The 25,110-nt window shown below is 40.9% G+C and overlaps 1 protein-coding gene across 3 annotated transcripts in view; it reads right to left on the bottom strand.

Moving 5' to 3' along the window:
- lrp4 (low density lipoprotein receptor-related protein 4) overlaps positions 1-25,110 on the bottom strand; it is a 156,530-nt gene that overhangs the window by 64,381 nt on the left and 67,039 nt on the right. The gene's annotated exons all lie outside the window — the stretch shown is intronic.

Raw genomic sequence — 25,110 nt, 5'->3', positions numbered from 1 at the left:
TCTAAAGTCAAACACGGGGCCAAAAGAATGCAGAAAAGGACGCAGATGTCGAGATCAAATGTTTCCAGTAGATATAAGGGCAACCTGGAGGTGAACCAACCTGCTTTGGACTGTAGGAGTAAACCTTTATTAATGCTCCTTGGATGAAATAATTTTGTTAAACACACAGACTCCTCTGGCCTGCTGTGAGATATCTGCCTTGACCCCGCTGCTACAAAGCCCCAAAACAGTGGGCTGATGCACTGTGTGTAGTAGGGGTGGGCGAAATGGCCAAAACTTTCTATTACGGTATATGCAATTATATACCACAGTGTCGATATATGTCACGATGCAGTGCTTGTCCTGTAGACTCAATTAAAAAATGTTTTTCTGGAAAAATCATCCCTGAAGAAGACAAAGAAGAAGATGCATTAAATGGAGAGACGTCAGTGGGGGTTCAGTGCCTTGCTCAAGCCAAACTGGCATCTCTCCAACTACCAGTTCACACTCCATGCTTGGCCCATACAGGGACTTGAGCCGCTGACCCTCTAGTTCCCAAGCCAAGTGTCCATGGACTGAGCTACTGCCGCCTCAAAATTCATCACAATCAATTACACTCTTCTTTCTTTTATTTGGAACTTCCACACAAACAAATCGCTTACTGGCTGTATCTGCTGTAGAGGTAAGCATCTCTGCGTGTCTGACTTGCCTAAGCTGGCGCGTGTGAGTGTGTGTTCCACGTCTTAAGGAAGATGTATGTGTGCATCTTTAAGTGGCCTTGAGCAGCAGAGTTAATGGCCTCCCCTTTACTGTAGCGCAGCTGAATCAAGTGGCTCTAATGGGACCAATATATCTGCCTAAACGCCGCTTATCACACTGGCTCAACGGATGGGAGGATGGACAGATGAGAGAAAGAGAGAGGACACTCTGTCTGACTGAAAAACAGATGTGGACTCCAGAGAGCGATAGAGGAGTCTGCGAGTCTACCGAGAATATTTCATCCAAGGAGCTTTAATAAAGGTTTTCTCTTTCGGTCCAGAACGCGGCGGTTCACCTCCAGATTACTGTCGTCTCCACTGGAAACATTTATTCACACTGGTGATCTCTGTCTGGTTTTATTATTTTGACTGCATGTTTGACATCGAGCAGCCATTACGTGCAGACAAACACACACCTGCAGAGATGGAAAAACATGTCTCACAAATAAACGCATAAGAAAAAATTCCATGAAAGTGAAAAGCTGCGACTCCAATAATAAACAACTTGCACGCAAACACACTGAAAAAACCTCTCACTGAAACTGCACAATGTGTTTGCCTCTTTGACACAGACATTATTTTTGAGCATAAGTTGTTGCAGCATATTCTGAAGAGCTGATACTTTTCTTTCCTTTACATATATATATTTCTTTATTTAAAAGAATGTTTTTGCTAAGCGTCTCTAAACAGAAGAGGCACTTGGCTTGCTCGCACATCACAGTACATGTTTCAAACTCAAACTTAAGTCTCTCATCGTTTTCTAGATGAAACACTAAAAAGTGGCTCAAGGTCACTGTGAGCTTTCCCTGCTGCCTGTCAGATCATGACGGCATCAGCAGGAGCGGGATTTGGGATAAACAGGCTTTTCATGAGATTCAGACAGAATTAAGAAGTGTAAGGGTGCACACAGGTATTTAAAAACATGAAGACTATGCAGGGAAAAAGCTGGAAAGTGACAACATGGTCTGACATTTTCCCTTCTACCTCTGCATAGGCAGGTGGAACAGGATTTAAATCTGAAAGGCAGACATTTCCTACGTTTCCTGTTTGCCGTGTGTGTTAACATTACTGACCAAGAGAATACGTCTCGAGATTTGTCCACAACTAGGCTGGGGCAGTATCATGGTATCAGAGTACACCAGGGAATTTAGAAATCTGGTTTGATTTTCAATACACGAAAAACAATACAGACACTCAACTTACGCCTCATTTCCACTTACATATGACTGGTGTCCGGAGACCTGTAAATATACAGATGATGCCTCTAGTGTCCAACGTAAGGAAGTGCATTTCTTTACAGATGTATAGAAACATAATAGAAACTACCTGTAGCCATGGCGGAAAGACAGTTTTTGCCATCTAGTAGTTTGGAATATTCACTAGGAACAATACCAGGACAAAAACAGGATCTGCCAGGTACGTGGCATGTTTTGTGAAATATTCAATTAAAAAGACGTATGAACGGCTGAACGTGTCATAATGGCGATCTGACTGTATATAATATATAACCATATTGTAGCAGAATAACATTACTCAGATTGACAATGTGTTAAAACTAGATAAACAAGTTCTTTTTCATCATACAAACTCACTTGACAATCAACACAGGCAACTGAATTGAAGGAAATGGCCTGTTAGCCAGTTAGCAGCCTGTTAGCTAAGCTAGCACAATGTCATACAGTCTCTCCAAAATCCACTGCAAAAGTTCAATTTTTTTAATGTACTTGAGGCAAATTGCAGACCGAAATATTACGGAGGGGAGGAGTATCGCAGGCACATCGGATATCACTGAGATTCCCATAGGAATGAATGGACTTAGGCTTGCCTTGCCTTTATATCGTTGTGACGCAAATTACACTTTTTACGGCAATATGTTTCGTCATTTGGAGTCTGTCCATCTTTTGCACGGATCACATTAATAAATCACTCTTTTTGGCTTTTTAATTTGCGAAGCTTTTACGGCACTTACAGTAACATAACGAGTTTAGTTGTCGTCAACTCCACCGCTGTCCGTCCACTTTTTATTCATTGGATTAAAATGTGCTATATTGGGATAGGTATCATTATCGGGATGTGAGATTTTGGTCATATCGCCCAGCCCTGCAAGACCGTATTGCTGAGTTTTAGTTTTGATCTGTTGAGTTAGAATAAAATGTGTTTCACGATGAGTTAACATGGCAATTAAGCTAGTTTTAGTTCGGTGAAAGAGAGAAATTTGGATTCAGAAGGCGTACAGTTGTATTTTTCTCTTTAATAAGGAAAATAGATGTATGAGTAGTATCTATTGTGGGACATCTGTGACATTTGCCAAGAGAGCTTGTGGAAGAGCCTACCCACAACTATACAACATAGGTGGGTACAATATAAATTCTCTTATTAGTTCCTGCTACCATACAGGTGGGGCCAGTCCTTTGTTGTATGTTGTAAAGCCCTGATGAAGGCCTGCAGAGGTCATAACATGTTGGCTCTTTTAATGGTTTAGCCACTACAGTAAAGGCTTTTTAATACTTCCTTCTTGTTTTCTATATTTTCGAAGTGCCTGGATTGCCTTCCTGTGTATCCTGTTGCTTCCCGTTCTCCATGAGCAACCAACACAAGGTTTTGATCTGCATTTGAATATACACAGCAACCAGTCATCTCTTCCTTTTCCTAATACAAATTCTTTCTTTGACTTAATTAACAAATGTCTCGTGTGTTAAAACGGGCCTAAAGGCAGAGCGAGCCGAAGCTGAGCAAACAGGCAGAATAATCCTCGACCCGTCTCTCATTCCTTCCCTGATTTTATACCTCTGACACTCTGCACTCAAATTATTCATGTTCTTGCATGTACAGAGATTCTCCTCTGAAGCTCCAAACATTTCTCTGCCTTTGTTCTTTGGTTTCCATCTTTCTCTCTTCATGTTTCTCAGGTTTCCTCAATGGTCTTTGCTGTCTTCTTTATTTCTTTGTAAACCAAGCAGGTACCAAAAGCAACAAAGATCTTAATATAAAGGGTAGTATCATCCAATGTGGTTCAGGAAAGCAGACAGTGTGCATCACTAATGCAGTTCCCTACCACAACATGGGAGGATATGTGGAATATTTTGGTGGCTTGTAAGGTCTTAAAATGTATTTTATTCCTGAATTTGAAAGTATCTCACTTGTCCTGCCCAAACACCATTCTCAAACTAATCCCCTCTGTTCCTCTCATCCCTCTCAGTCTCCTCAGCTCTACTCAGTCTTTATTTGCCTCTCATAGCCGGTCCCGACAGAGGCGGCTTATCTGATCCTAGGCAGCTCTGGTCGGTAGCCAGCGCATATTTCAGTCCGTCGGAGCGGAGTGGCTCTGCCAGCAGAGTTTTTCTTGGCAATGTGTCCGGCGGTGGCCTGTGTGATGGACTCCCTCCATCCTCCTCCACCTCCGCAGTAAACAGACCTCCTGCCTCGCCACAGCCGCAACACCACTCATACAACGCATTCATAAACCCATCAAACGCTCGCTGCGGAATTATGTTTACTAGCTTTCTGAGTCTGACATCAATCTCTATCACCTCATTACAAAGTGTTTATCCTAGTCTGGTGAATCAAACTCAACACCTGTGACCAAAGTCTGCTTATCCATCTTTTCCTCCTTCATCACTGTCTGTCATGTGAAAAAAGAAAGGCTTTAGTTGGTCAAAGTGGATCGTATTTCCCTCTGAAATGCAGAAGGGTTTAAGCACAAATACATCAAAACTGGAGTTAAGTATACGACTCGTACCGAATAAACTGCAGACATCATCACAAGACATTTTACTGTCCATCAAGGCAGATTAATGCAGAAACATTTGCTTGTTGCCATGACAAATCTCTGCTTAGTGCTTGACACCAGTGAGAAACACTCAAAGCTGTCATCCATTCAACCCACACACTTTCTTCTTAAGAGGCTGAATGACAGGAAATACTCTGCGCAATGTGGCCTAATGATGACGTTATAAGACTGTTACGATTATCTGTCACCGTCTGAATGAAGTTAGGATTTCTCTAATGTTACCTCGTCTGTCCCTTTGGACACTCACCTGCAGCAGGTAATTCATCTCTTTCCATAGATTATACTTGGGCTACTAGATATTTACCGGCAAAGGATAGTTAGTTTCAGGCTTGTAAAACAGGATAGGAGGATATCAGTCAACAAGAGGGCTTGAAAAAGACCAACAACAAAAGAAAACTGCAACCTTGAGTCTGAATATAAGGAAGAGTGGAGAAAGTACTAAAAATATCCCGTAGAGAAACTCAGAAAATGCAAATGAACTCATAAATTCCACAATCTTATCTTATTATTAGAAAAAGGAGCAGACATATAAAGTCACCTTAGCATCCCAGGAAGCTATGTCCTTCCAGTAAACAGGGCTACTCTTAAAAAGTTTGCCCCAACAGTTGCACCACAGGAAAGGGTCATGGGATGTAGGTCTGTCACACTAACTACTTCTGTTGGATGATATATCTACCAAGAAATAGCTGCAATAAGCAATATTATTGTCATTTTGAGGCCATTTTTTGCCACTGACATTATAATAAAACAGCATAATAATGCAAGTACGCCCTTTCAAAGAGCAATGAGCTATAAATACCCAACAATGTTCAGACATTGGTATCAGAATATGAACATGTTTTATATAAAGTAATTATCACCAGTTAATATATACAAGAATATAAAAATATTGTACCTATATTAGGGCTGTCAACGAATATTCTAAATTTGAATTTAAATTCGAATTTGAAAAAAAAAAATGGACCTTCGAATGTGAAAATTGATATTCGATTGTGGAGAAAAAAAAACACCACCGCAGCTGTCCTCTTTGCGAGTGTGCGTTGGCCTGGGCCGCTGCACTGAACGCACTGCATAAACGCCAGGGCCACACCGCCCGCGGAAGTGCTGCTGGTCGACAAGAGGTTCTGCTCCCAGCTGTTGTCTCCGTCACCCCCCGGCTTGACACATTCGCTCGCGGCTCGCACAGAAAATAGACCAGACGCCGAAACGGAGCTGCGTGGCGCAGCGTGGATGACACAATCGGTTAACATGGGCGGTGTGGCCATGGGTCAGAGAGGGGGGGGCGAGCGAGAGGTCCGTGGTCGTTTATAACGTAATGTTATAGATAATTGTTTTATGTGTTTTAATGTGTAGGTATGTAAATGTTTTCAAAGACGTTGAAATAATGAATGGATGAAAGAATGGTTCGAACCTATGAGTTATTTTTAGAAGGAATATTCGAACGTCACTTTTGAGCAATTTTGACAGCCCTAACCTATACAAAGCCCTACATCGTCTGGGACCGAGCTACATTGCTAACTCCCTTGTTAACTGTTTACCTCCAAGAACACTGCGATCATCTGCTGCTGGTTTACTGGAGGTTCCCAGCAACAACTGGAAGAAGATCTGGGATGCAGCCTTTGTCAGTTATGCCCCAAAGCTATGGAACACACTACCTCTAGATATCAGGGAAGCTTACTCAGTTTCAGACTCAATACAAACTTTGGCCAACTAAAACAAAGCAAGTGATGACTCTTGCGAGCTCCGCCAATACTGCAGCAATCTCTGTAATCTGGTTGGTCTGCTGCAGTCGGCCTCCAGGGATAGACGGCCTGGGAGGCAGCCATTTTGCTGGTGGATTTATGGAGTAGAGGATGAAGTAGTTGGAGGGTAAAACTATAAACGGTGGACTTTTGGGCTCATTGCCAGGGATAGGCAGGCTAACTATTATCAGAACTATGGAGACTACTATCAGAGCAGCTGCAGGCTACCGATACACTGCGCTGTGTCGTCTTTGAAGTGTTGCTTTACATTTATTCGGACTCACGCAAGTAGGCGGGAGTATGGTCAGGAAAAGCTAAAATGTTGATGACATTTGTATGTAAACAAATTTGAGGTTAGCAAAATGATTGAGGTCATTTCCATAAATCTTACAGTAAGTCAATAACGTAATCAACTTTTTGCAGAGCCCCGCCCCTTTTTGATGGTCCGACAAGCTGACGCAGTAAGCATTGAGCCCAAACTATAACTAACTGCACTCCCTGATTAAATATTATCACGTTTTGAGAAAAATGAAAGAGTGATTCCAGAGAGAAGCAGACAGAGGGGTCTACAGTCTGTGTTTGAAGGATATATCCAGGATGTCAAACTGACTCAGCAGCAACAACAGGTTAAAAAGACAAAGATAGTTCGGAGGTGAGTGTGAGTGTATCATCAAAATCAGCCTTCTCAGGTGACCATGGATTTCCATATCAAACTGTCTGATATTCTGTCCAGCAGGTGTCAAGATATCTCACTCTGGATCTAAGTGACCTTCCTCGAGTCCCCAGAAGGACAAAAAAACTGATCTGTGTGTTGATGCAGCTTTGATTTTAGATAATAGGGCAGTTTGAAAAAAGTTCAGGCAGGTAATAAACATGCACACACACGTGCATTCGACTGGCACACAAAACAGATTCAACCAGCGCAAACACAGCTGCGGTCGTCTGTCTGGTTATGTGACATTAGATGAATGCGTTTGTCTGCTTCAGACATCAGCAATGTCAACGGTTAATGTACGTTGTCACTGTGAGCGATACAATCAACAAGTCACTTTAGTTCATTTATTCACTTTAAAACTGAAAAAACAGGTTAATTATAAACAAGCAATTTGACAGAAAAACATCAACAAACATCAAAACAAACTGAGGTAACTTTCTTGTTAAGCTGCCAATTTCATTAACAACACTTCCACCTGGCATGAGCTAAATTGTTTTCACCCTTAAAAGGTGGAGTCATGTCTAGGGCTGCGACTAATAAATCTATCAATCATTATTTTCAATTAGTCCAGCAATTATTTAGCCTATAAAATGTCAAACAAAATGACAAGCGCGTACCACAAGTTCTCAGAGCCCCAGGTGATGTCTACAATTTGTTTATTTTGTCTGGCTGTCAGGGTATCCGCATGAACTATTGTAGCTACGTGATTATAAATTACAGTGATAAAGAAATGAAGAAAAGCAAAGCTGGAGCAAAAGTGCTTGACACAGTCATCCCCAGAGCAGTTAGTGGGTGATTGATTCTTACAGGGGAAAACACATCATCTCTAGCTGCCACTTGTAAATCACACAGCTTTTTCCATTTTTGTTGCCTCACCCTCCCGAGAATGCGGCAGCTGTAGCTTTTTTTACTCTCTGATCTGTGAAGGAGGCGTCACATGATGGTGATGAAAATGATGCAGCTGCTAGATTCACATAACCAGCTTAGTCCTGTATCATGTTTAGAGGTGAACTATGTGGGATTGTCTGTTACCGTTTGTTAAAATGCTCACAAGTAAACAAAAGTACAAGCCAACCCCAGAATTCCACTCTTTTGGCATGTCCCCTCGCTATATTTGAGTTTCTCAGACGCTGTGTCTCTGGTCACTGCCTTTTTACTGTATAAATCCCCAACCTCACCACCCATAAATGTCCCGAACACAGAAAATAAGAAGAATATAAAGAGATTCTGCAGAAAAATACACTGCCACACACTACTAGTGGGTCATAAGTGACGATTCAGAGGGGTTACTTCTATACATTGTGTTTTAGGAAAATCCTGCATTGTATATCTTTAAGATACATACTGATTTTAAAGTCAACAAGTCAGAACAACACTGATTCTGAGGCACTTAAAAAGTTACTATGGTGACACCACCTTTCATCTATTTATTTATTTTTTATATCCCCGGTTAAATGTCAAAACCGTATGAAAGTATAGAAAAAACAAAACAGATACCGCCTAAGCCTTATCAGCCCATTAAATGGCTGTTATCAGTTGTTATCACTACCATTACAGGGCTGTACATTAAATTTTTTAGCCCATAGCAGTGGTGCAGAGGGTGATAATTTTGTAGCACAGACCAGAAAGTTTGTGGCACAAGAAGGCCTGTCACGATAACAAATTTTGCTGGGCGATTAATTGCGTCAGAATTATTATTATTGTAATTTTGCTGTTTTTAGACCATTTTTTAACTTATATAATGGTAATAAAGGCATAATGATGCAAGTGCACCCTTTTAACGAGAAATAAACATTTACTTAACAAGGATATTTAGGAATGCAAAAGAAGAAAATTTAAATATCCAAAATAACACGTAAAAATAACAAAATAAATAAATAAAGACCTTATAAATACAAAAAAAGTGAGTGAGTGAGTCAGTCTCTGACGCTCAGGTGTGCAATTAAGACACAGCAGCTGTTTTGTTGCCCAAACTGCATTGTTAGGTTTCGGGAAAGACATGTGCGTGTTTAACCCATCCACCAACTTGACCTCCTCCCTACGCAGACGATGTTGCTCTTTACTTAGGCTACTAAGGCTACTAGAGATTGCCACCTAACAGAAAACATAAATATAGTAGGGGCGGGAATCACCATACGATATTATCACAATTTTATTTTATATTTTATTGCAATATGCTGAGCATTGTGATAAAATATATTGCAATATATTGTGATTAATTAACTGTTTTCAACAGCAAATAATGTCCCCAAACTTTGTCAACATCTGTATTGTCTAATGAGATAAAGTTTTCAGTCTGTTTATTTCACTTCATTGATTTTTTTTTTTTTTTGTAATGAAAAATGTATCTAGTGGAAAGGCAACTGATTATATTATTCAAGTGGGCTACCTAAAGTTTACTTTGTATTTGTAATATTAATAATTTATATAATTTAAAATCAATACTTGACACTGTGTGACGACATGATATTGCCGTACAACAATATCGCGATAGTATGCTGTATTGATTTTCTACTGCACCCCTATAATATAGGAGGCAGAGCAGTGCCATACCTCAAATCTATGACTCATAATATTAACTGATAACGGCCATTGGACACGGACTCAGAATATTCCTCTATTCCTTCCTTGTGTTCTGTATAAAGTTTTGGAGTTTGAATGGGATGACAGCAATGTTCATGAAATACAGTGAAGAAGCCACGTTAGCCCTCCCTGCTAATGAGTGCTAACAACAAATCAGAATTGTGCAGCAGCATTTCTGGCAAACACAAGATGAACTGTAAATTCACCACTTCTTAGCAGAAGGCTTCATAGTACATGTCCCCAGAAGTACAGTGCACACTGACTAACAAAAAAAAGAAGGACGGACTGAAGGAATCTCAGTTGACTAAGGCGCCTCAGACAGATAATTTGAATCCTTGACCTTTAGGGGCAGCCCTTAGGTGCTCCATAACATAGTCTTTTACCAGACAGCACTGACAAGTTACATTTTTAGCTGTACCAGCAGCTTTATAGTTCACTCTGCCGGTTGACATTTTCACTCCACAAAAATTTCTCCACCCTTTAGCGGTCACAGTTTTTGCCTTAAGAGGCTGAAATTTATCATAGAGGTCACAGCTATTGCAGATTTACGCTTGTTAAACTGTAAATGTCCCATCCAGATACCAGTCACAATTAATCTTGTTTAAGAGACGAAGATTTATTTCCAAGAGAAAGAATATTAGGAAATATCACATATTAGGACATTGCTCTTCCAGAGCACAGAGCTGAAGATGTCAGAGTTTCTGGAAATAATAAAAATTACTTCCAACATGTAGCACACCAACTAATGCTCTCCACCCTGGGTTGTTTTAACAGTAATTTAAGGTTAAAACTAATAATTACTTTCATCATTATTCAATAACATTTAAGTAAAATTTATTCATTTGACGATATCTTTAAAATCACATGTGTAATAGAGAATAATAATGTTCCACACCGCACTTTCAAACCTTAATCCATCACCTCTGTTGTGTTTAAAAACACACAGAACACATTTAAAACCTGCTCAAACAAGCTCACACAAGATTTACAAAGTCGGTAAAGCCCGGCCTCAGAAACGATCTCTTTGTCTCTCTTCTTATTTCTGTCTCTTTCTCTGCCCTCAATCAGCCTCTAATCATGTCCTCTTCTGTGTGGACAAGTGTGCTCCCCTCATTTACTGAGCAGGGAGTAAATATTTAGGAAGGAGGCGGAGGAGAGGACCGAGCGAGCATCGGGAGGAGGTGGGGGGGGACGAAGAAAGAGAGGAGGAGGATTATGCTAATGTGTCCAAACAACTACGGTCATATCCTGAGACAGAAAGAAGGAAAGGAAAGGGAAAAAACACAAGCAGAAAGAGACAGGAAGACAGACAAACTCAGCGAAGGAACAAACTCAACCACATGGTGAGAAATAAATGAGAAAGCCTCTGGTAAAAGAGAAGTGAGTTGGGTTTGCAGGTTTCCTGTGGTCAGAGGGCAGAGGTAGGGAGGGAGGAGAAGATGAAGGGACACAGAGAGAAATTGACACATAGAGAAGGAAGGAATGGGGTCCTAATCTTCTCCGTGCCTGCTTTTGGATCAGCTGAGCTCCCGCGGTCACAGCTTCTCTCTGATTGGCTAAGACTGCAAAGCATGGTAGATTAAAGGACAGAGGGGGTATTTTTTATTTTTTGGTGCTTTATATATGTGTGTATGTGAGTTTGTATCAATGCCCTTGTGAGAACCAGTTTGATGTTAAGATTTTAGGGGCAAGGACGCTGCGGTCATTCCTCACTTGTTTTGTTCAGGGGACTCCTTTGATCTCGCGTTCAGGGTCAAGATGAGACTTAGATTATTAAGCCACAAACATACCTTAAGCCTTTCAAAAGTCCAATTTACTCTGCTGCAACACACAGACTTCAAGACATTTAGAGATTAGAGTCGTCTTCAGAGTTACTTTGCTGAAAAGCTCAAATAAACAGACGGATGGATTTTTGTCAGAAAAATCAACCTGCCTGATAATCAGGAGAATCAGGACGTGCCCCACTTTTGCAGCCTAGTTAACAATCATGAAACGTCTGTCATTATGAAATAATCAAGGTTTTAAGTGGCCTTCATTTTGCAGTCAGATACAGCGGTGCCTTGAGGCTGAAACTGAAATATAAAATAGCTAAAACTGTCAAAAACAGCCCTGTTTATGACTGAATACCACCAGAAAGTTATTCTATTTTTGAGACATAAGCTGTGTTTCAACAGCAAATAAGAAGCAGACACAACAACCAGCTCAGTTCTGAAAACGTTGACGTTCATGTCTGGGGAAAAAAAAAAAACATGTCCCCAGTCAATAAACTTTAATACTTTTGAAGGACTTCAATTCAAAACATTTATTTTAAGACTGATGCTCGCCTCTAAATGAACTTGAGAGGTTGCCATTTCCAAATGGGAAGTCAAGTACACTGTGCTTGGCGTGCAATTGGTTGAAATTGTGAGGACACTGTTGCTAGGCAACTGACAACAAAAACCGACTTTGCCTTTCAACATTTTTGAAAAGGGCTTCAGAAACGGGGGATGATTCTGTGTTTCCTGCATTTCAAGACTTTCACAAATCTTAATCAACTACAGCTTAAGCAACGATTCATGAGCTCTCAGACAACGTGCGAGTATGAAATGGGGAATACCACGCCAGAGGGTTGTTGTTCAAATGGATTCTTCTCCTATGGTGTATATAACACCACCAGGAGGCCCTGTTATACCTGACGGATATCCTGAAATGCATCCAGTGGAGGGTCCTCATAAGTGTGCATGTGCATACATCTGTGAGTGAGTGTGTATTTGAGTTCATAGTGCTCACCCATTTCCCAAACCTCACAGATCTGTGTGAGCCGACAGCAGAGAAAGCCAAACCTCGCGCAGCGCTTTCAATCACGCACAACAGAGATTTTCCTCTTCCATTTCATCTCACATCCACCCCAACAACATACAAACATACACACACACAGTCCTTCACATCTATCTCCTCTGCAGCCCTGTCTCCTCACTCTGGCCCAAAGCATTTACTCTTTCACAACCTCAGCTGCTTTCAACTCAGCAGGACTCCAACAGTGTGCCCATGCACCTCTGTGTGAGTGTGTGTGCGTGTGTCCTGCTTCCTTCAATCTAAGTGAAATGCAGAGAGAGCGAGAGAGAGAGAAATAACTTGAAGGATGATCTAAAACAGCGGGGGAGGAGAAGGAGGTGGGAGGAGGCGCATGGTGAAACAGCAGAAGATGTATGAGTTTTCCAAGGTTATCGAGCCTTATCTGCTGTGGTTACTGTTGTTAGGAACATCCTTTATCAGTGCCTTAATACATTTTATTGCCTTGAACTAGGAGGAGAGATCAGGAAAACTGAGACCCAGATAAGATATGAGAGGAGACAAAAACATAAGTCAGACTCAATTAGACTGTTGGCCTTGTTCACATTCAGGATATCTGCAGAGTTCAGAGGGCCGAATCCACACGAAAATACTGTTCTGGATTTGTAGTGGACAGATCCAGGCTCCCTTGAGACAACCTAAGACTTTTTAACGCACCACACGGGACTAAATTCAACACAAATACCAGAACAAAAGTATGTCAAAGAGTAATAAAACACAATTTAAATTATAGGACTATGAATCAGTGTAAGACGATGTCTGAATGTGATAAGGAGGTCAAAACATTATAAATCATCTTACAACCACCACACCAATTTGGTGCTAACAAGTGTGTCATTTTTAGAATGTAACATCAGTTTTACAAAGCCTCACTGACTTATTCATAACATCAAAATAGCAGGGCATGAGTCAACTGTCACATAAAGCCAAAAATGCCAAAAAGTAATAACAGGCTTGTTTGACATGAGCCAGGCCTGCGCAGAATCGATCACCGCTGGCTGCCATATGATGCATGCTGGTTAGATTTGTGTCTGACTTTCATCCTGACTTGCTCTGACATCATGCAAAAGTGGACCATGATAATCACGAGATCAAGGGGGCCGCACTTTCTAGAGCCAGGCGCCGCAGTTGCTCTCCACCGACTGCATGACCCAGAGTATGATGGGAAACGCTCTAAGCCGGCGACTTCTGGTTTGGCCCCCGACGAACTTGAATGGAATTGAAATGATTTAATCGTGCAGCTCTTCTAGACTTCAAAGTGTTATTAGACCAAATGGATTAAATTCTGCTAATGTAACAGAGTTAATAAATTAGTGATCCCAGTTGCCATTACAAGCTGTCTTTCTGTCATTATAGAGGCTGCACTGGTTTTAATTTCTTGTTACAAACTTGACTGTTTCATTATTGTTATTTACTGTCTTGTTTTGTTGTTTGTCGTGATGTTTTAGGTATCACAGAGATTTCTCTTTTTGTGTGAGTACTTGAATGCCACACTAATGAGCCCATGAAGACTTTGCAGATGCGCCCCCGTGCTCTGTTATGCTGTCAGGATAAGCCCCACCAAAAATACTTTACTTTGTAGTGTTTTATTTGCCAAAAATGTGCCATAAAAGCTTCAGAAAATACAACTTTTTTAGTTTTATATTTACCTGTGCTGAAATAAATGCAGGTCCAAGCCAAACAGTGACTGAGGGCTTATTCACACCTGGATAGTCCAGGGGGCCTCGGTTCGATTGGGAGGGGAATGCCGAAAAATTTCACAGCTTCATTTGGTTCGGTTCACTTTCACACTGCACTTTTTGAAGCGGACCAAACCGCCTAGACAACGTCACACAGTTACAACAGCTACTTGTTTGGGGGCAGGTATTACCCGAAAAAAAGCATGAGGAAGAAGAAAACCCAGCTCATCGACTGGCCAGGACCGAAAACGGAAATCCATCCCTTTCAGCTGGCTTGATCACCACAAAAACACCAAAATGCACTGCGCTCTATGTCACTTCCTCTCTTTGGTTCATTTCCTCTCTTTGGTTCGCTGAATAGTCCGTTTCCCACTGTAAGCGAACTGCACCAGGGTTAACTTTCAATTGAACCGAGACCCCCAGTTTTCAAGCGGACCAGGGTTTGCTCGTTTGGTTTGCACCAGAGTTTGAATGAGCGTTGACACCACTCCAAACGAACCGAACTATCCGTGGATGCAGACCAGGGTTCGTTTAAAGTGGAGCAAATAGTGCCAGTGTGAATGCGTCCTAAGAGTGGGTCATCATTTAATCTATCCAACACAAGAGTACTAACCTGTAACACTAGTTAAACGAGTAATTTTTGCAGCACTGGGACATAAAATGTGTCCACTGATTAACAGATGTCTTATTCTTAATGTAAGTCTGTGGAAAAAGTCATCTTTGGGCCCAGTGGCATCATCATTGGCTTCAAAGTTTGGCGTACATCCTGAGGACCTGATTACACTGGACATTTTACAATAAAAGATCTTCCTCTTCCTCCACACTCAATACTTGTAGATCCTTCCCTTTACACAGTTAACAGTCGGCGCAGCTGTAGCAGCACCTTCTTCTCTTTTGAGTAAACTTACTAAAGTTCTTTTTTCCTATGGGCTGTGACTCTTCTTCACCTCCCTCCTCTCTCACACTGTGCACTATACACCTGTGGATGAATGCTTCTTCCCCTATCATCCTCTCAGTCTCCAAAGCACTCTGGTTGTAGTCATCGCGGTGGCACGGGTCACTGAATGTTCTGGTCAGAACTAAGTGCTGCATCTCTGCTGCTGCTGTAGGGAGCTGACACATTCAGTTTGTGACTGAAGCGTGTGCTGTCCAACTATCTATAACACACTTAGTATTGTACAAATTGGATTTTTTTGTTGTTGTGTTTTTGATAAACATAGTCACTGATATGTGAAAATGAACTTCATGAGTTTTATTTCTATATAAAAAAACAGGACAAAGACAGTGGAGGTGTGGGCAAACAATGTAATCGGTGTACACTAACTCCGACCACCGACTGAACACAACATAAAGCAATTTCCTGCTCATCACTTTTTCTGTCCTTCTCCCTATTCAGTCAATTTCCACTTCAGTCTGACTCCTCTGACTACACAGCCTTCAACACAACCAACATTGCCATTTCCATAGGAACCACACTCACAAAGGCAGCGCGTAACCTTCCCTCCCCTTATGAGGGTTTATGGACGTGAAGCTGACTGCCAAGAACATAAACATATATTCCTCTAATGGGGCAGCGCTTCATGTCAGAGTCTCTCACAGCTCATACATTTGGCCCGCAATCAAACATAGTAAAGTGTGTTATTCTGACCATGTGCCACCCGGTGCTGTGTACACCCCCTCCCGAGCTCAGACAGCTGAATCAATGAAAAAAGGGGTGTTATCAATTTGATGAAACGTCTGTGAGTTATGCCTTCATTAAATTTCATCAGGGCTAATTAGTGTCCTGTCCTTGAGATGTGTGACCCTGTAACGTGCTCTTCCTGCTCGCCGGCTAAGAGGCACAGATACCTGTATCATCTTCAGTCAGGAAACTCAAAGATATAAAGTAATCTAATCTTTTTGTTACATCTTTTGTGCCATGTGCTCATTTTTGTGCTTTTTTTCTGCACTGTGGCTCACAGAGATCATCAGCACATCAACTGCCTCATCTTCTCTCTAAGTTTCAGACCGACTTTAGTCCTGTGTACAAAAATGCAGCCTCCTCATTAATTTAAATGAGGGCAGTCTGTTGACCCAGCAGGGGTGCAAACACAGAGGGCACAAGGTCTGCCGCCAAAAAATTGAAACCTGGCTCAACTTTTGGTTGGGGAGAAGGACATCTGTCTTTCAGCCATGTTTATGCAGCGATATTCATTCCAGACAACCCCTCAGCAACGTTGGATCAATCTGCTTTTGATCTGAATTACAGAGACTGACCTCCACCCAAAAATGATCACATAGGTTTGTTTGTACAAGCAGCTTATTACAACCCCATTTACGTTTTTTGTTAGGTGACCTCTAGTGGCCATAGTATTTATGACGAGAGCAAAGAAGGAAGCCAAGAGATGTAGTATAAAGAGCGACAATGACAACACATTCGCATTCTGACCTCATCACATATCCAGGTTTAGTGCACCCTACTCAGACTTTCGCCACCTTAACTTTCGTTGTTGTCAAACAGCGTTTCCCCCTGACACTGCAGGGCACTGGTAAAAAAAACAAAATAACGGCAACCGGCCTCATATCATGCCAACATGAAAGTACGCCAGAAGTCACTGACCGTGTGCCGAATTCCAACAACTTTGGAGTGAGACCGAGTTGACAAAGTCTGCAAAGGGAAGTGGTGGGATGACGGTAGGGTCAAACAAACACAGGACTTTAACCAAGGAGGCTGTGTTCCATGTATAATCAAAAGTCAACATTGAGTTGTGTTTACTTGTGTATGAGGTCAACCTACTTAATGTGCTTAACTTGCGTCACAAGTTAAAGCAACTCTTACCTTTCTTGCATTTCACACAGCACTTAGAAAATCTTTGAACATCCACAACTCCTGCTTCCCTCCAAAGTCCCATCCTCCTCCTCCTGCAACTCCACCTCCCTCCAAAGGCCTACTCCCCCCTCCTCCATTACGTCCTCATTACGTCTGTGATAGATGTAGGCGTTGGCAAGGTAATGTTAGATACACGGAAGAGGAGAGCGAGTGTAACGTAACAAACAAGACAGTCAAACGCTACCCCAGAGTTTTAAAACTCAACCGGAGTCAGTGATGACTGATGAGTTTTAGAATAAGGTTACAGTGCTAATGTTAGATAGTAGCGTTAACGTTACAAGTAAGTGGAAACACACAAGGAATATAACGTTAATGTTTCAGAGGCTACACTACAGTAGGCTAACGTTAGCCATTTGCAACTGGATGCTGTGTTGTCATATATAACTATAATCTTTTTCTAAACCTAACCAAGTACTTTTGGTGTCTAAACTAACCAAACTGCGACTGTTTCACAACGTTAATCACATGCTAAAAAAACGGCGACTGTTAATGGTCATATAAGTTGTTTTGGGGGTCAGTGGCAAACAACCTATTCTGTCATTTACAGGTATGAGGCATGTTGATCTCCTGCATCTGGGGGATGCACTAATTTAGTAAACGCTCCTGTTAGCCAAATATAAGAGGTTAGGGACAAACGATCTATGTGGTCTCAATTAGATGCCTGATGAAGAAGTTTTTCAGGTGTATAAAACCAGACTGTTGACTACCCATTTGAGCTAACATTAGTTAGCTGCTTAGATCAATGTCAGTATGGAGATGCTACACATTGTTAGCTCGGTTCAGTTCATTTTACTGATACCATGACTACCGGAGAAGACAATAATTTCTTCAGATTAACCAGCATAACAAACCAACAAGTGGTGACTCCCTTCCTCTGACACTGGCATGATGTCAGAACATGTGTCCCGTCCTCGATTACTCGGTAAGTTACTCATATTCCTTTTAGTAAGGGTCCACGGATTAAAAGAATCAAGTGTTTTTGATAAAATTTAATCCAAGTTATGAATATTGTTTTAACAGGATTAAGCTTTTTGCGTCTGTATGCTGGGTGCCGTAACCCTCAAGTGCCATGAAACGAGTGTCATAATACATAATTGATATGTTATTCAAAGCCTAATTTTTATAAAGTAATATTCATATTGGTTCAAATGAAGAATTTGATCGTATTTCCCATCTTTGCTGAACAAATTTATGTAAAAGGAATTAAAGGTCTGTAAAATTCTCTGATTCCAGCTTCTAAATGTGAATATTTTCCAGTTTCTTTACTGCTCTGTGACAGTCAGGATAATATCTTTGGGTTGAGGATAGGCCTGCAACTAACTATTATTTTCATTGTCGACTAATCTGTTTCTTCGATTAGTCGACTAATCATTTTATCAAAAAATGTGTTAAAATGTTGAAAAATGTTGGTCTGTCTCGCCCAAACCCCAAAATTATGTCATCTAATGTCTTGTTTCGTACTCACGCCACTCACGTTTTAGCATCATGGGAGAGTGTGTAAAGCTGCCAATATTTGAACGTAAGAAACTGCAATAAGAGTTTTTGGGGTACTTTTACAGTACTTTTCTCTGAAAAATGACTCAAAGTCGACTACTAGAATAGTCATCGATTATTTTAATAGTCAATTAGTCATCGATTAGTCAACTAATCGTTGCAGCCCTAGTTGAGGACACACCAAAACACTGAAGAACATCACCTTTGGCTTTGGGAAACAATGCATTTTTCACTATTTTCTGACATTTTACAGACCAAACAACTTACTTATTATTTGAGAAAACCAACAATAAAAATAATCGTTACATGCAGCCCTAACAAACATAATGCAGACTTGATGTTCTCTGTGAAGGATAACACAACATAAACAAGAATCAAGAGTCTACTAATTGATTTTCATACTTAACAGAGATAAATGGAAATCAATGGCTGCCTGAAACAGCAGGAATGACACATTCAGATATGTAGTTCAATCATTCTAAAATTATCGGCAAAAACACAACCAGTACAAGAGTTAGGGAGATGAAAAATCAGAAACACCCTGGCATGGTGCTTTAACTTCAAATGTTTGTTTTTAAATGGGCAGATTTATGATCACCCAGCACCCATCATCCCCACCTCCTTCTACCCAGTGTGGTGCACTACAAACAGACAGATGTTGCATGTGTGGCGAGGAGAAGAGCGGCCGGCTGTAAAGACCATTTCCTCCTCACCGTCACACGCCAGCAACTCCTTTAGAGTTAGACAGAGTTCCTACACTGACATACACAACACCACATACTTTATCCTTTCCTCAAACACACACACAAGCCCGCACAAAGAGAATTCGTGCATGTTCTTCAGTCCCTCATCAACTCTTCTCCACTCCCTCTTTGGTCTCCGTGCAGCCATGAAACTTTATATGGGAGAACACAAGCACAAGACACAAGCACACGCACAGAGCAGCCACATCTGCACTACACAATTTCCACGATTCCCACATCGTAATTAGATCAGAAGTTTACACGGATAGCTTCATGGCCACAGTCGGCCACTTTGCCTCCGCTCCTATTCTTCTGAGTCTCACACACACACACACGCTCACAAATACACACAGGCACACATTCCTCCATTGTGACTCAGGACAATTGTGCTTTCTCTCGAAATTGTTGAATTAGTGTAAAAGCTAAATACGTTAAAGTTCAAACACAGTCTGGATGCCACAAACTACACTGCTACGATTCTGCTGAAAAGAGATATTCGTCTGTGTTTGTGTGTGTGTGTGTGTGTGTGTGTGTGTGTGTGTTCATTGTGATTCTGCATTCTCACGGTCACACACAGAACGTGGAAACTGCTCTCTCTCCGCCTTGTGTCTCCATATATTTAATAATTCACTGTGATTAGAAGACAAGAACATAAAATTTTACTCCTCTGTTTTATGATCTAACTTCTTAATTCAATCAGTGTAATAGAAGCAGAGTCACATGGGCCTCAACTCTCCTCACTGACACAACAACACACACCACGCAAACACACACTGAATGTCATTCAGGTAGTTTGTTTCATCATCTGAGGAAATAAATCTTTCGGTTAGCTTAAAAGTCTTAAAATCTGATCTCTTTCTTTGGATTTACTCTGCCTGATCTTTGAAGTTACAAAGGTGCTCATACTGTATCAATACATGATTATTTGATGCATTATTAAGTCTACAACCGAGCCAAGTTCCCAACTTTTTCAGCTTGTGCCCATTAAAAACAAATCAGCTTCTATTTGCAATCCTTCATCACAGGTTACAAAAAGATAATGAACATTGTAAACTTGAATTCTGAGTAGTTCAAAAATGTAACAAAAGATTTTTCCTACATAGATTGGTTCATTTGAAAGATTTTCAGAGGCCTAGAGAGGTAAATGTTTGCATCATTTCACAAGAAAACTATCAGATTAGAAAAATGTACATTTAATCATCTTATGACCCCCAAAGCTCATCTTCAGATTGCAACTTTTGTCAGAATAACAGTCTAAAACTCACAGATATTTAATATAACATGGAGAAAAGCATCAAGACATCACATCTGACACATCTGAGAAGGTGGAACCAGAGGATGTCGCCTGATAAACGCCCTTCTTTGGGGCGGCAGGAGCTCAGTCCATGAGGAATTAAGTTGGGAAGCGGAGGGTCATTGGTCCAAGACCCCATCCTGACCAAGTGTGGAATGTGGACTGGCAGCTGCCGAGGTGCCCCTGACTAAGGCAGCCCCCTCGCTTAATGCATGTATAGATCCTGTTTGTGCATATGTGTGTATTCCAGGCCTCCAACAGAGCGAAAAAATGAATTCCCACCTGCATTAATAAAGTATACCTCCTCCAGTAATTGAGTATCAAAACGGTTCCCCATTATTTGTTTCAGTACCAGCCTAAGTGTAGATTCAAACATGCCAGAAGTATCCAGATAGAGATACTTAATTTCTTTAGTTGTTCCCAACTTACAAATCTGAACCTGAAAAGGCCACAATTTCAGAAGTTTCAAATTGCTATAAGGTTTGAAATGTCTCTATGGTGCAACTTAAGTTAATCTGGGGACTCTCAGTGCAAGACGGATTTTTTAATAGAGATCACTTAGACGAGCGGAGGCACTAGCAGGACAGCACATTTGTGTGGGAATAACTACTTAAGGGTTATGCCTGTATTTTTTCAATATCGGGCCACTGCAACAACATGAATCATGACTCCCTAAAATCTTGGTATTTCATTCGGGGGCAGTGTGTTGTGTACCTGATGCGCATCCTCGTCAGCGCCCATTGAGTAGTCTCAGCACTATTTGGATAAGCTACTAAAATCGTAACCTAAGAAGTTGGTTTATTAACCTAATCTTTGCTTAAACCCCAAGATTAAACCTAAAGAAGAACCTAATGCATTTTTTGTGATCATAGACTGACGAAGATAAACTTAGACCTTGAACTGCTGGAACAGCTGAAACTGCAACTAGATTTCTTGAAACTACCTGACTGCTGCTACTCTCTAAAATTGACCATCATAACATTATACTGAAAATAAATACTGCAAAAGTATATGGACATTTTTATGGACTTAATTATGTCCAACAACAAAAATCAACACAGATGAGGGGGCACCTTTATACTTGACATGCATCAAATAAAGTGATCTCATATTGTAGCTATGTGTGTATTATTCAGTCTAGTTTGCCTCATTTTTCAACCTTTAGTCAAACTTTTAATTTTCATCGAACCAAAATAATTCTTTTTGTAAATTTTTGTTGTATATTCTTACAAAGGTGCATGGAAGTTATGTTATACAGTGGAAACTGCACTCAGAGCAGGGGCTGAGATGGTCAAGAAGGTTGCCGAAGCTTGAACTGCTACATGCCGTAAAATAACATCACCTACAACTTCCACATGAAGTTTTCAGGGAGTCCCAACATGAATCTCTGTGATGATATGAGCTCTGTGGTTATGAGATTGACTGGAGTGAGTCCAAGAGGAGGGGCGTCCGGCTGCAGAGCGGTGGACCAGAGAATCGATCAGACGATACTAATGGATTAGGAAGGTCCAGCTAGATGCTCTGATATCTGTCAGCTGCTTCCATGTGTCTCCTTAAATAAGTAACGTAACGCAGATCAATACGTGGCAATCAGGCTCACTGAACATTCAACCGGCCAGAGATCAATAACACTTAGCATCCCCTCTCCCAACCCCTAACTAGCTTAATGTGACAGAGGAAGACTGATGGAGACAGAACATCAACACACACACAAACACAACCACACACCTCTCAAAGAGACTTAGGAAGTGTCAAACAAAAGGGCAGCGTCTACTTCTCTACTCTATGAGCCAGCGGGGGGAAAAAAATGAAAAAGGAGACCCTCACATTGACATTTCACATCGATACGCAGAAGTGTAAAAGAGGAGCAGTGAAGATCTCCTCCACTTGACATGCTCTGCAGGAAAATACTCCTGTCTGGCTCTGTTGCCAAGACTTCCCTCCAGCCAAACGCCGTCTGGTGCCAGAAGTCACTCAAGCATTTTTCTGCACGGGGCATACACCATGCAGAGCGCCTCGCTCTGCCTCTGCACCAGAAATACTACCCCGCCTGGACCAGTGACCCATTCACTGTTTCACTGGGTGATGATGGGATCCATATGGGCCCAATTATATTTTTTTCTTACTATTCTGGACTATTTATGCAGGAAAACTCTGCCTGAGCACACTTGTACCTTTCTAGCAAAAATTCAGAAGTCACGCACTTAACGCAAATTTGCACCAGGGAGCTGCCAAGCACAACTGGAGGCTTGGTTAAGTGGTGGGAGTTGAAGGCCTTGCTTGAGGGGAGATATTCAGACGAGAACTGCTGATTTATTCTGTACAAACATGACTTATGAAGCTGGTTCAACCAGTAAGTTCAAGTTAGGTTTTAAAATTAGAGAGGAAAATCTTTAAAACCAAAATCACATTAGTACAAATTTAATATCCATCCAGAAATACCTATATAAGAAATATAGCTAGGGCTTAAGTAAAAATAAAATCTTAATTGACAATTGATTACTTAATTGGGGAGAAAAAAAAATCTACGTTATCTCTAGATTAACTAAATTGGCCACGTTGCGCCAACAGCACTCGACCCAGTAGCTTGTGTATCCATCAAAGGTTAGCATATATTTTTAATTCTTTACGATATGAGCACTGCATATCTACACTGAAATACAAATGCCAATAGTTTGCAGAGGCACTGAGCATCTGTGCTAAGCACTACATGTTTAGTGTTTTATTCTGGTTGCTAAGAGTTGATAAATGTTCAGCTTTGGGTATACTGCTGAGCATCACTGTCACTTTTTATCCAGCTGTACTATTACAGAGAAGGAGGGTGGGATAAACGTCACAACACATTTAGCACAAGTGAGGGCTGGGCACTACGGCCCTAAAATAAAATTATGATATTTCGGGGTATTTTTACAGTAACGATATTCTGATATAACAAATAACAAACAAATAGTTTATATATATATATATATATATATATATATATATACTATTAATTTAAGAAAACAGAATTGCAACAAAATAAGTGATACAGTTTTACAGTTTGCCTTCAAATAATTAATAAAGCCAAACAAACATGATCTCTCATTTCTTTAGTGTGTGAACAACAGCAGTAACTCAGAGTGAGATTCAGATTCTGTTTCAATATCAATAGCTGAACTAAATAAAATCCACCTAAAATACACATTTAAACAGCTCCCAAACACAAAAAAAAATGTCCCCTGGGATCTATATATATAAATCAACAAGTGATTTCCTTCTTTCAGTAAAATCCTAAATGACTGAGTTGTGTTTTTTCCACCTGGACCTTTATGCTCTGCCATTTCTCCTCTAATCATCACGCTGTAACCTGTGACAGGCTGTTATGATAGCACAACTATCACACAGTCACATATATGTTGTTTAGTGTCAAGCTGCAAGCGTCACGTAGGTTTACATTACCAAAGGTTTATGACAGAATCATTTGATGACACCGACTCCCGTGTGTGCACAGAGAGAGAGGAGAGGGAGAGACGCTGTGCTGCTGCCAGAGGAGCCGCTGAATGAGTTCCCTCTGAGCGGTAAGTCGCTAAAAGAGTCTGAGAAGTCCGGGGCTGCTCATAAAACATTCAGGACGCCACAGTTTACTCCACACTACTGAAGCTGCTCCTCTTTTTGGAACCACCGCGGAGTCTGTAATAATTTCGCTTTCAGCCATGCTTGTTGTTGCCGTGGGTAACAGTATGACGTCAATATGTCAACAAGTCGAAATATAGTGAGTATCACAAGATGAATTTTCCATATGATATTAAAAATTACAAGGGTATTATCGTGAGCAAGATGATATGGCACACCCTTAGTACAAGTGCTAAACAGCAACGTACTGATAGCTATAGACCGGCGGGGGGCCGTCCTCCCATCAGCCTTCTATTCATCAGCACTTTACCTTATGCTAACATTCAAACTTCCGTGTATATTCTGTATCACAGTAACCAACCATAGCATCCCAGCTGAAAAAACACTGTGCCTCCAAAGCACTGTACTGCTCCCAGCTGGGCGTTTTCAAGAGAGCACCTGTTGTTTTCAGCTGGGGAAAAAAAATGCAATTGGCCAACCAATGAGAATTTGGTCAGAAAAGAGCATGTTGACCAACCAATCAACCTTCCGACCAGAAGGCGTCAGCCCTAAATACAGCAGTAACAAACGGTTGAGGCTGGGTATCCATCTTTAGAACTACTTTGGTCAAATGGCACCGGGCATCAAAAACTGTCAAATACTGAAAGTTAATATCAAATGTCTGGTCAGATTTGTGATCTTTTTTACTTAATGCCTGATCTGACCCTTCAAAAAAAATCTAAGACTATTTTATTTAGACAAAAATCTGATACAGATGCTTGTGTTTATATGATTTAACATTTGAGATGTTTGGTTACTTCCATTTAATAAAAAACATGTTTATATTAATCAAGGAAGGTTATAAAAAAGCTTCAGTAAAAAAAAAAACAAAACTTGAGTAACCTTTAAAAAAAAGCCGGTGGCTCACAGATCAGGTTCTCTAATCAATCACGACAAATGTTTTGAAATCAGACACAAAAGTTTGTATTGAAATCTTTTATACACGCAGGACTCTCTGTCCAACTTCATTGGTCACTAACT

Source organism: Epinephelus fuscoguttatus, linkage group LG2 (assembly GCF_011397635.1).
Source record: "Epinephelus fuscoguttatus linkage group LG2, E.fuscoguttatus.final_Chr_v1".
Classification (NCBI taxonomy): domain Eukaryota; kingdom Metazoa; phylum Chordata; class Actinopteri; order Perciformes; family Serranidae; genus Epinephelus; species Epinephelus fuscoguttatus.
Note: the sequence above shows the minus strand (reverse complement) of the source record. Positions and strands in the feature narration are given on the sequence as shown.